The sequence below is a fragment of the Nycticebus coucang genome, chromosome 5, assembly GCF_027406575.1.
Source record: "Nycticebus coucang isolate mNycCou1 chromosome 5, mNycCou1.pri, whole genome shotgun sequence".
NCBI classification, from domain to species: domain Eukaryota; kingdom Metazoa; phylum Chordata; class Mammalia; order Primates; family Lorisidae; genus Nycticebus; species Nycticebus coucang.
In genome coordinates this window covers 7,059,901-7,069,293 of record NC_069784.1, presented here as the reverse complement: position 1 = coordinate 7,069,293, position 9,393 = coordinate 7,059,901, and the positions used below count along the sequence as shown (strand labels likewise).

General features: G+C 37.0%; 1 non-coding gene across 1 annotated transcript; it reads right to left on the bottom strand.

The window, feature by feature from the left end:
• Positions 1-3,776: 3,776 nt before the first annotated feature.
• LOC128586881 (U6 spliceosomal RNA) lies at positions 3,777-3,883 on the bottom strand. The gene has a single exon (XR_008380339.1). It is a non-coding gene; the product is annotated as a U6 spliceosomal RNA (small nuclear RNA).
• Positions 3,884-9,393: the final 5,510 nt, after the last annotated feature.

Here is a 9,393-nt window from a genome sequence, read left to right as displayed (position 1 = left end):
CTTTTCTAGGATTTCTGAAAAAGAAGTAATGTTATTTTAAAAAGCATGGAACTCTTCTTGGAAAAAGGTGAACTTTGAGTAAAAGACTTGGAAGAGTCAGAAAGTGAGGCCCTGGGGATGGAGAATTAGAGCGCTCCTGGAGTGGGAACCATAGCTCTGAACCTCGAGCTTACCCAGCACATTGTCTTTAAAATGAGGATTAATGGGATTACACCTGCGGTGCATCTTACAAGGGTATATGTGAATCTTAGTAAATGTGCAATGTAAAGGTCTTAGCAAAATAACTAAGAAAATGCCAGGAAGGCTATGTTAACTAGTGTGATGAAAATGTGTCAAATGGTCTATGAACCAAGTGTATGGTGCCCCATGATCATACTAATGTACACAGCTATGATTTAATAAAAAAATAAATAAAAAATAAAATGAGGATTCCTGAATGCCTGAAGCAGGAGGAGCCAGAGGGACCAAGTGGGAAATAGTCAGACACCTAATGAGCTTCCCAGCCGGGACAGTGCTGGGCAGGGACCTGCGCTGTGCTCACAGTGAGACGGGACGTCAATTTTTAACAGAAAAGTGAGATAATCTGATTTCATTTTAAGACAATCAGACTGGTTGCTGAATGAAGAATAGGTTCTCAGCACAAGCAAAGCAAGGAGACGATTTAGGAAGCTACTGCAATCATCCGGGTGAGAAATGACTTGGAACAGAGCTGACTTGGAACCTCTGCATGTGGTTACGGTAGCAAGTCAGATATATGAAATGTCCTGATGAAAGAAACCTGAGTTACAATAAAAAGAAGATACTGGAAGAATAGAGTTACTCTACTAAGATGGAGAGGACAGCAGCAGGAGACTTTGGAGACGGTTTGAGATCAGGAGCACAGTTTCAGACGTGCCACACTTGGGGCAGTTTCTCCACATCTGGGTGGAGATGTGGAACAGCCACTCAAGATGAGAATAATCAGATCAGCCCGGGGGTTCTATCCTGTGCAGACGCTATTCCAGACTACGAGACAGGCACTAGGAGCAAGGTCTTGAGGGCGGCTGTCATGGGGTAATGCCTGTGAGTTGAACCCTGGCCCAGACCAGCACAGAGAACGCTGAGAGGCAAAGAGGGACCAGTGGGCGATCCTGGGGGACAAACTTCAGAGATGGAAGCAGAAAATGAGGTAATTGCAGAGTTTTGGAAGCCAAGCAAAGAAAACCATTCAGAGGGGAGAGAAATTGGTTGTATCAAAATTTGTTAAAATATTAAGAAATATAGGAACCAAAAACTATTAGCTTTAGTGCCGTGAAGTTGCAGGCAGCATTTATGAGAGATTTCAGGGAAGTGGTGATGGTGGATACCTGACCGCAATGGAACCAAGGTCTAATGATTATTAATATGTTAAAACCATATTGATAGTTTCCTTACATTTAATCATTCTCCCCAACTGTAACGAAAGATAGTGTAGAAAGATAAAAAGCAGTGTATTTTTTTTTTCAATATTCTGCTGGATTTTGTGTCCTAAACATTTTCACTAGGGAATTTGTTTGATATTCAGAAGTAAACTTAGTTTGTGATATGTTTACAGAGCAATATTTGTCAAATTTTTCCATGTTATGCTGATTTCATACTATGAATTTGGACATTATTCATATTATATGCCTGGAAAGAATTTAAATAGCATTGAAATTATTTCTTTTTAGAAAAAGTTTGGTAAACTTGTACTCTACAGCCATCCGGGCATAATGTTCTTTTTTAACTTTCCTCATTTTGGCCATGGGAGTCGGTCTGCACAGATATTTATGTGCTCTGGATTTAACTTTGGTCAATTATGTTTCAGCCATTAAAGGTAAATTAAAATTAACCCAAGCATGTTTTTTTAAATGATTTTTGAAAACATAACCTCTCTGTTGGTTGTTATTTCTTCATATACTTTATTATGTTGTTTAATTGTGCTTCCTTTATCTTAATTAGGTTTTTAGTCATTTACTGTGTTGTTTTGTTCTAAATTATCAATTTAATTTTATTTTTTAGTTTTCTGTTTTTCAATTTGTTAATAAGTTCAACTTCATTAATTCCTTCATCTGATGTCTTCTATTTTTTATTCATTTTTCTCAATTATTGAATGAGATGCATATTTCTATTTTTTCCTTCTCACCTGTTTATAAGACCATTTAGAAAAGGCTAGGTACACCTTATTCTCCTAAGTAAAATGAGCCAAAGTCTATATACAGCAAGACTTGGGAACAGCCCTCCAGGAATGTGGCCATTAGACAGCTTTGATGTGTCTCTGTAGCTGGGATTGGTGCAGCTGAGCCCGGTCTCAGTTAAACTAGCAAAGGAGAGAAAGGCCAAGAGCTCCCAGATTCATCCAGACTGGTCTCTGAACAGGTCACTCTCCAGATCTTGGGGCTCATTACCTATGAACATCACATCCCTTCTGACTGGGTATCTCAGCACTGTTCGGCACTGTCTGAGAATGGGAGTTTTCTTAGTGTTCTCTGGGAGTGAGCCCTTAATGACATTCCATGCATCCGTAATAAGTAGAAAGTGACATATTCAACCCTGTGAGGAAATCTCTTTATGAGTCGTTATCCAAAATAGTTGGAGCAAAATTTTGTTCACCATATATGTAAGTGAATGAGAGAGAGAGAATGAATTATTCCCTTTCATTCCATTCTTCCCTTCTCAGGAGTAATAAGTCCCACAGAGACTCAGGAGTCTCAGTAGAGCAGAAAAAGGTGATCCTAAGTGACACAATTCCAGCAGCAAGGTTTATGTCTGTCTTGGTATCTTTCATCCCAACAATATGACCCACCCATTCACTTTCAGAGACCAGAAAAGGAACGCAGAGTATCCTGTCCTGAAAAGGAGGCAGTATTAGGTTCATTCTTAAATTTTCCTTGTTTAATACTCCCTGACTTCTCGGTGCCAAGGAGATCAACACTGCCACCGTCGAGCTTGAGCATTGGAAACTTGTAAGTAATGAAAAACTGTGGAACTTTTTGGTCCGGAAAGGCCTTCATTGGCGTGGTGGATGTAGCCAGCAAAGGTAATGGTCATGTGGATAATAGAGGACCAACGTATGCCAAGAGGATGTTGATGTGCAGCCCGATTCCTCACAGCGGTTTTCATTACTATGCTGAATTTGCAAACAGGGCTTGTGGCCTTGGTAGACATGATGGCCATGCATGCTGGATGGTTCTCATAAGTTCAGCTACTTTTTCCTTAATCACAGTCACTTTGTGTGAACATGAATATGTGTAAAATAAATTAATTAGTTCCTGAGCAAGTTAATACATCTGAATATCTCATTAATGATGTGGATCTGAAACTTACTGACCTCCCCATAGTTAGGCTACTAATTGTGGCCCATGAGTCTAACTCTCTGTCTGCCTCAGAGTGTACTCTATGACCAGGAACATAATTTAAAATTAGATTATTGTGCATAGTATTTAATTTTATTGGTCGAATCATAATTTTTATTATGATAAATGACTATAAAAGTCCATCTCATTTACCCACTTTGGAGACAGGCTATTTCACTAATAATCCTTATTGTTTTTTGAAGTATCAAGTCTTATGAATGAGACCTCCTATGTGCTAGAAGTTTGAGTGGAGTAGTATGCATGGTTATCTTGATGTTTAGCAGGTGATCAGTCACTTGTTTATAAATGCCCCTAAGGTATTGAGGGTTATTTTTACCCCTCCCTTAACTGGAGTTTTCACTGTGGGATAATAAGCTAGATCAGAAAGAAATAACTTATTTTTTTCTTGCTTTTTTTTATTTTAAAAATATGGAACACTTCATGAATTTGCGTGTCATCCTTGCACAGGGGCCATGCTAATCTTCTCTGTATCGTTCCAATTCTAATATATGTGTTGCCAAAGAAAGCACCTTATTTTTTCATTTACATATTAAAAGCCAGTTGCAAAACATTTATAGCCATTCATCTGGAGTGGAAAGATGTCCGTAAGTATGAAAGCCCAGAAGATACGTACGGGTAGATTCTTGGAAAGCTTCCCAGTCAGCTGTGATTGTGTGAGGTCTAAAGGACATAGAGAATTCTGGGACCAAACACTATTTATTATTGTCTGCACCTCTTTTAAGTCTTCATGCTATCAGGGCTTCACTTAAATTTGACCATATGCCTGTTGACTTGACATAGAGTCTGTTATAAAACTACTAGAAGTGGGATGTGCTGTCTCCAATACCCAAAGTGACTAATCAGGTGTTGGGCTTCCTCTGTAGTTATTAAAGTTTGCCGATAATGTTCTTCAGTGGTAGCCCAGAAAGCTCCCAAGGTGAACACTTGAGTAGTAGGGTCATAGATTTTGTCCTCCATCAAAGTCTATTCACACTTAGTTGTGTTTTTACAGCATTCAATAAAATGTTGTAAACAATTTTCTCAATGGAAGTCATCATCAAAAAGCCATCTTTGTACAGATTGTACATCTGCCAAAAGTTTACATTTGCACAAGAGTTTGTCTAACTTGTTAATGTTCTGTAGTAAAGGTGAATTGATATTGATTTCCAGAGGCATATAAAAAATAAAAGCCCAAGCCTCAGTACCAATAGTACTAGTACATCCAGTCATTATAAAGACATCAGGGAAAAGGGGAGGACAATTCAAGTTTATGATCTAAATCTCTATAGTCCACATTTAAACTGCAAGTACCAATGACTTTCCCTATGAAGTCAGAGGTATCAAATTTAGAGATAATATTGGGTAACACACTTATCCAAACAAGTTTTCCTGTGAGAAGACATAGTATTCTTTTTCTTGTTGTCTGAGTTATTGTTTTAATTGTTCAATTGTTCAATCTGGGCAAGCTTCTAAGATATAGAATATTCTTGGGCACAAATTTGGCTTTGTTGAATCCATATAACTGGTTCATGCATCTATAGCAGACATAATTATAAGATGGATATGAAGATTCCTCAAGCCTATTGTACCAGCATCATTTCCAAGTTATTCAGTCACATAATTATCTATTATGTTCAGATTGAAGTGGGGACTCATTTGAGAAGTGGTAAAGACATCCTGGCAAATTATGGTAAATGCCAAACTAGGAACAGGCAGAAGGACTAGGGAAGGTCAAAGTTGTTTAAAGTATCAACTGAAAGAGCATGGTGCATAATGCAATGTGGGACGTGATGAAAGGGTTTGGTCACTCAAGCTTGAGCATTTAACTGGTGTCCTTTATTAAATTATTAAAATTCATGTTTACAGGTAAGGATCAAATGTTGCTATTAAGATAATGATGTATTTAGAACTTGAGAGTTCAGTGTGGTTGTGAGAAATCTGACAGAAAGTGTTAAGAGAATGACATTGAAGAGAATGACTTGACTTAATAATAAAAATCTGAAAATCTTTTGAATATATGCTTTTCCTAAGCCACTTAAGGGGAGACCAAGGACAAAGTCCTTCAGGACACTGATTTTCAGATTTTAAACAGAGGAAGATAGACCACACAGGAAATAGGGCAAGGTGATAAAGGAGGCAAGCGCCATGAGAATAAGAGAGAGTTGGCAAGAACAGCACCACGGCGGAGTCACTGCGGCAATGACTCAAAAGAGCTCATTGTAATTTGCAATTAGTGGGTCACTTGTACCTCAGTTTTAGCGGTGAGTGGGAAAAACATCCATATTGCAGTAAATAAAAGAATAAATATGTAAATGGTGAATGAAGGGGCAGCAGCGGGTACAGACGCCTCTCCCTCCTCACTGTGTCGTCAGCTGGGTAATAGTCACTGGATGCTTTTGTTGGTGGTGCTAATTTTAATGTCAAAGAAACTTGAGTGTGTTCATGTCCTCAAGAATGAGTAGAGTGGAAGAAACGAAAAAGAAAACAGGGCTCCTGTCTCTGAAGAGGGGTCCACAGAGCACAGAACACGAAGAAGGCATATTTTTCACTCAAATTAGAGAAAAAAATAAAATAAGACTTTTTTAAATGTAGACATAAACTTGTAGGTAGGTGGTGGTAAAAGAAAAACAAAAAGGTGATGAGATTCTTGTCATCCCAGGTGTCAGGAAAGTCACCTTTTCCTCTGAAGTAGAAGTTAAAGGCATCTGCTAAAAATGAAAGTGAGGGGTGAGTATCTTAATGGGGTGAGAGAAGATTTAGACAAGATTCAGCGGGGACTGCAAAGGAAGCAGGTGGAGGGTGTGTGACAAGGCTGATGGCCGTAACCAAGATCCCGGCTGAAGTCAGAGGCCACGGGTGTCCAGCGCTGTTCATTTACTCAGCTGGCTTTTTCTTTCTTTCTTTTTTTTTTTCTTTTCCAAGCAATGTTCCTTATCCTAGATAGAGAAGGAGAGAAGACAGTTGGAATGATTAAGGATTTCAATTTTTGTAGGGGAAATTGGGGGAGGGATTAAAATGTATAAAAGTAATTTATGGAAATTGTTAATACTGCAAATGCTCCGGAAACATCATGGGACATGAACGTTTGCAGCAGCCCTTCTATGGATTCAAACTATATTTCAAAATGTGCATGTTCTCCAAAATAGCAGCAGGATATTTATATAGCACACTGCTCACTTCCTGTCTTTCCAATAATAACATCAAAATATTATTTTTATACATCTTTTTATTAAAATTTACACACAAAAGGGGAAAATTACTTTCATTTAGATATTTTAGTTGGAAAATAAGCTTAAAATATATTGTATACTCATGAATCTTATTCTAGCGATGGTTATTATGATTTAAATTCAATCTTTGTTCTTTACATTGGTAAGTAGCGTTTATATTATCTTGCTATATTCACCTCTGTCGAGTGTAGGATTGATGTTTGGGCATTTCACATACTGTGTCAAAAGCTTCGCATCTTTTGCAGTATAACAACTCTGTAAGGTTTTATTTTGCTAATGAGTAGGCAATCTCACAAGGTGAATAACTTGCCTAGGATTGCAGCATTTTTAAGTAATAGAGGCACAGAATCCAATCTGTGGTTTTGAAGCCAATAGTCTTTCAACTGTATCCCCCCAACCGCCTTTCATTTGCCTTATCACCATACATTATCTTTTAATAATAAAAAATACTTTGGAGAAATCATATCCCATGTTTCACGTGAAGATTCTTCTCAACATTTGCTTTCTACTTGGAATGCATCAGCTTCAACGAATAAATTTTCATGTGCAGATGAATCCCTGGACCCCCCGTTCCTGGAAGTGGGAGCTGAGGCATCACCATTAAAACCCTCAGTCTGTAAAAAAACCTTGAAAAATACTGTTGTAGACTAAAAAGGCTAAGTTTTCATAGACATAAGACATCTTGAAAATATAGATATTTATACCCTTTCACCACCACCACCACTGTGGTGGTGGTGAAAGGGTCATGAGAGTCCAATATATTTAACTCTTAAAGATTAAGTTAATTTTAAATATAATTTTGGATCTTCTTACTTGGAATTTTCCACACATAATTTTATATTTTTTGAATGGTGGCACATCACAATTGTAATTTCAGGGTAGGATTTAGTTTTTGAAAGGGTCACTACATAAAACAGCTTGTGTTTACTGAGACTGTGTGCCAAACACTGCTCCGTGCTTGACAGTTGTTAAACTCTCTTAATTTTTACCACAATCTTGAGGTAAATGTAATTATTATTGACTTCATTTTATAAATCAACATCTAAGATAGAGATTAAACCATTTTTTACAAAGTGAGTTGTACAAAGAAGCCAGACCTTAAACTCAGCCGTATCTAATAGAAAACCCCAGATTCCATTCTGCCATCTCTCAAGTAGGAATTCTTTACTAAGTCCTAAAATGTTTTGAGAGATTAATAACTTTATTAAGAGCATATTCTGAAAGTAACCACCACAGAGAATGGGACATATTTTTGTATGTGCATATTTTTAGTAGATTTGTGAAAATAGTGATCTGGATCCTTTAAAATTTTTTTTTTCATTTTTATTTTAATCTTTAAATGCTATAAGAAGGCTTGTCATTTCAAAATTAAATTAATATATCAAAGGTGGAGGAGGTTAGATCTGGCAGCTTTGGCCGACTGTAAGTGATGAAGTATTTATCTGTTTCTTTTTTTTGGGGGGAGGGTGTTATAAATTCTGATAGTTTTATAATTGGACTACAACAGAAAAATACTTGAGGGAAGGGGATTGGTGGGATTACACCAGCGGTGCATCTTACAAGGGTATATGTGAAACTTGGTAAACTTGGAAGCTAGTGAATGATGCCCCATGATCATATCAATGTACACAGCTATGATTTAATTAAAAAAAAAGAAAAATACTTTAAAATCTTCATTATTGGGGGAATAATCTTGTTAAAAAGATAAACTACAATGCTTTCTAGAAGGAAGTACAAGCTTTTGTTAAAGGATCAAAAGGATCATGAATATTTGGGAAATATCTATATTTTCAAATTATGTATTTGGTAAGTTTTACTCTTAAGCTAGCAGCGGTTCTCGCCTGTGGGTCACGACCCACAGGAACTGTATTAAAGGTTCGTGGCCATAGGAAGGTTGAGAACCACGGAGCTAAGGGAAGAGAAAGGTATCTGGTGTGTGTTAAATAAGCCTGCCGTATTAGCGGAAAAAATAAAATTTAGATGGGGGGCCGTTAAGTAAAGTGTTTCTAGTCAATTGATAGGGCTGTCTAAATTAGTTATTTTAGTCTTATTGTTATGATATTCAATGCAGTTTGCTAGTAATGGGCATGTTTGTTTACTTTGGAATACTATGGCTCAGTTTCACATAAATTAAAAGTATAGACAAAGGTACCTCAAAATTCTCTTGTGATTGGAGAATTCTTAATTGAGCACATTCTTATTTAAAAATCTATCTTCATTATAATTCTAAGCACAGGATTTCATATGTTTTTCTTACTTTTCTAAAGTGCCTAAAAGTGAAGGGGGTGGTTATGTTAAAACAGAGCTACCTGATGAGCATGAAATGACGTATTTCTTTAGACTGTTGGGGAAAGTAACTTCTGATTAGAAGAATAAAGTGCTGACTATGTCAATAAAATTATTTTACAGAAGAATCGAGTGATAGTTTTAGCCACATAGAAGGCAACTTAGTGCCAAACTCAGCTTTTGTTTGTAGTGCGCAATTATCTAGATTTTCCATCCCTGTCTGACTAGAACTGACTGTATGTAGAAAATATACCACAGGCTGTGGTGATTTGATTTTGCTTTAAAATTTCTCAGAATAAGTATTCTGTACTTTAGCTAATAGAGGGTTATTTGAACTCTTTCAGGCATATAATACACATGTCTGTGGTCTTTAATGAAATGAAGAGTGGAATTATATGCCAATGTTTTATTGAACATTTAATGACTATTGTATAAACAAAAATACCAAGTCTGTCTACTCTGGAGCGGTAGCCTTGCATCTCTCTCTTTGAACTAGGAACAGTCATTGTTAAAGGGTGGCAAAG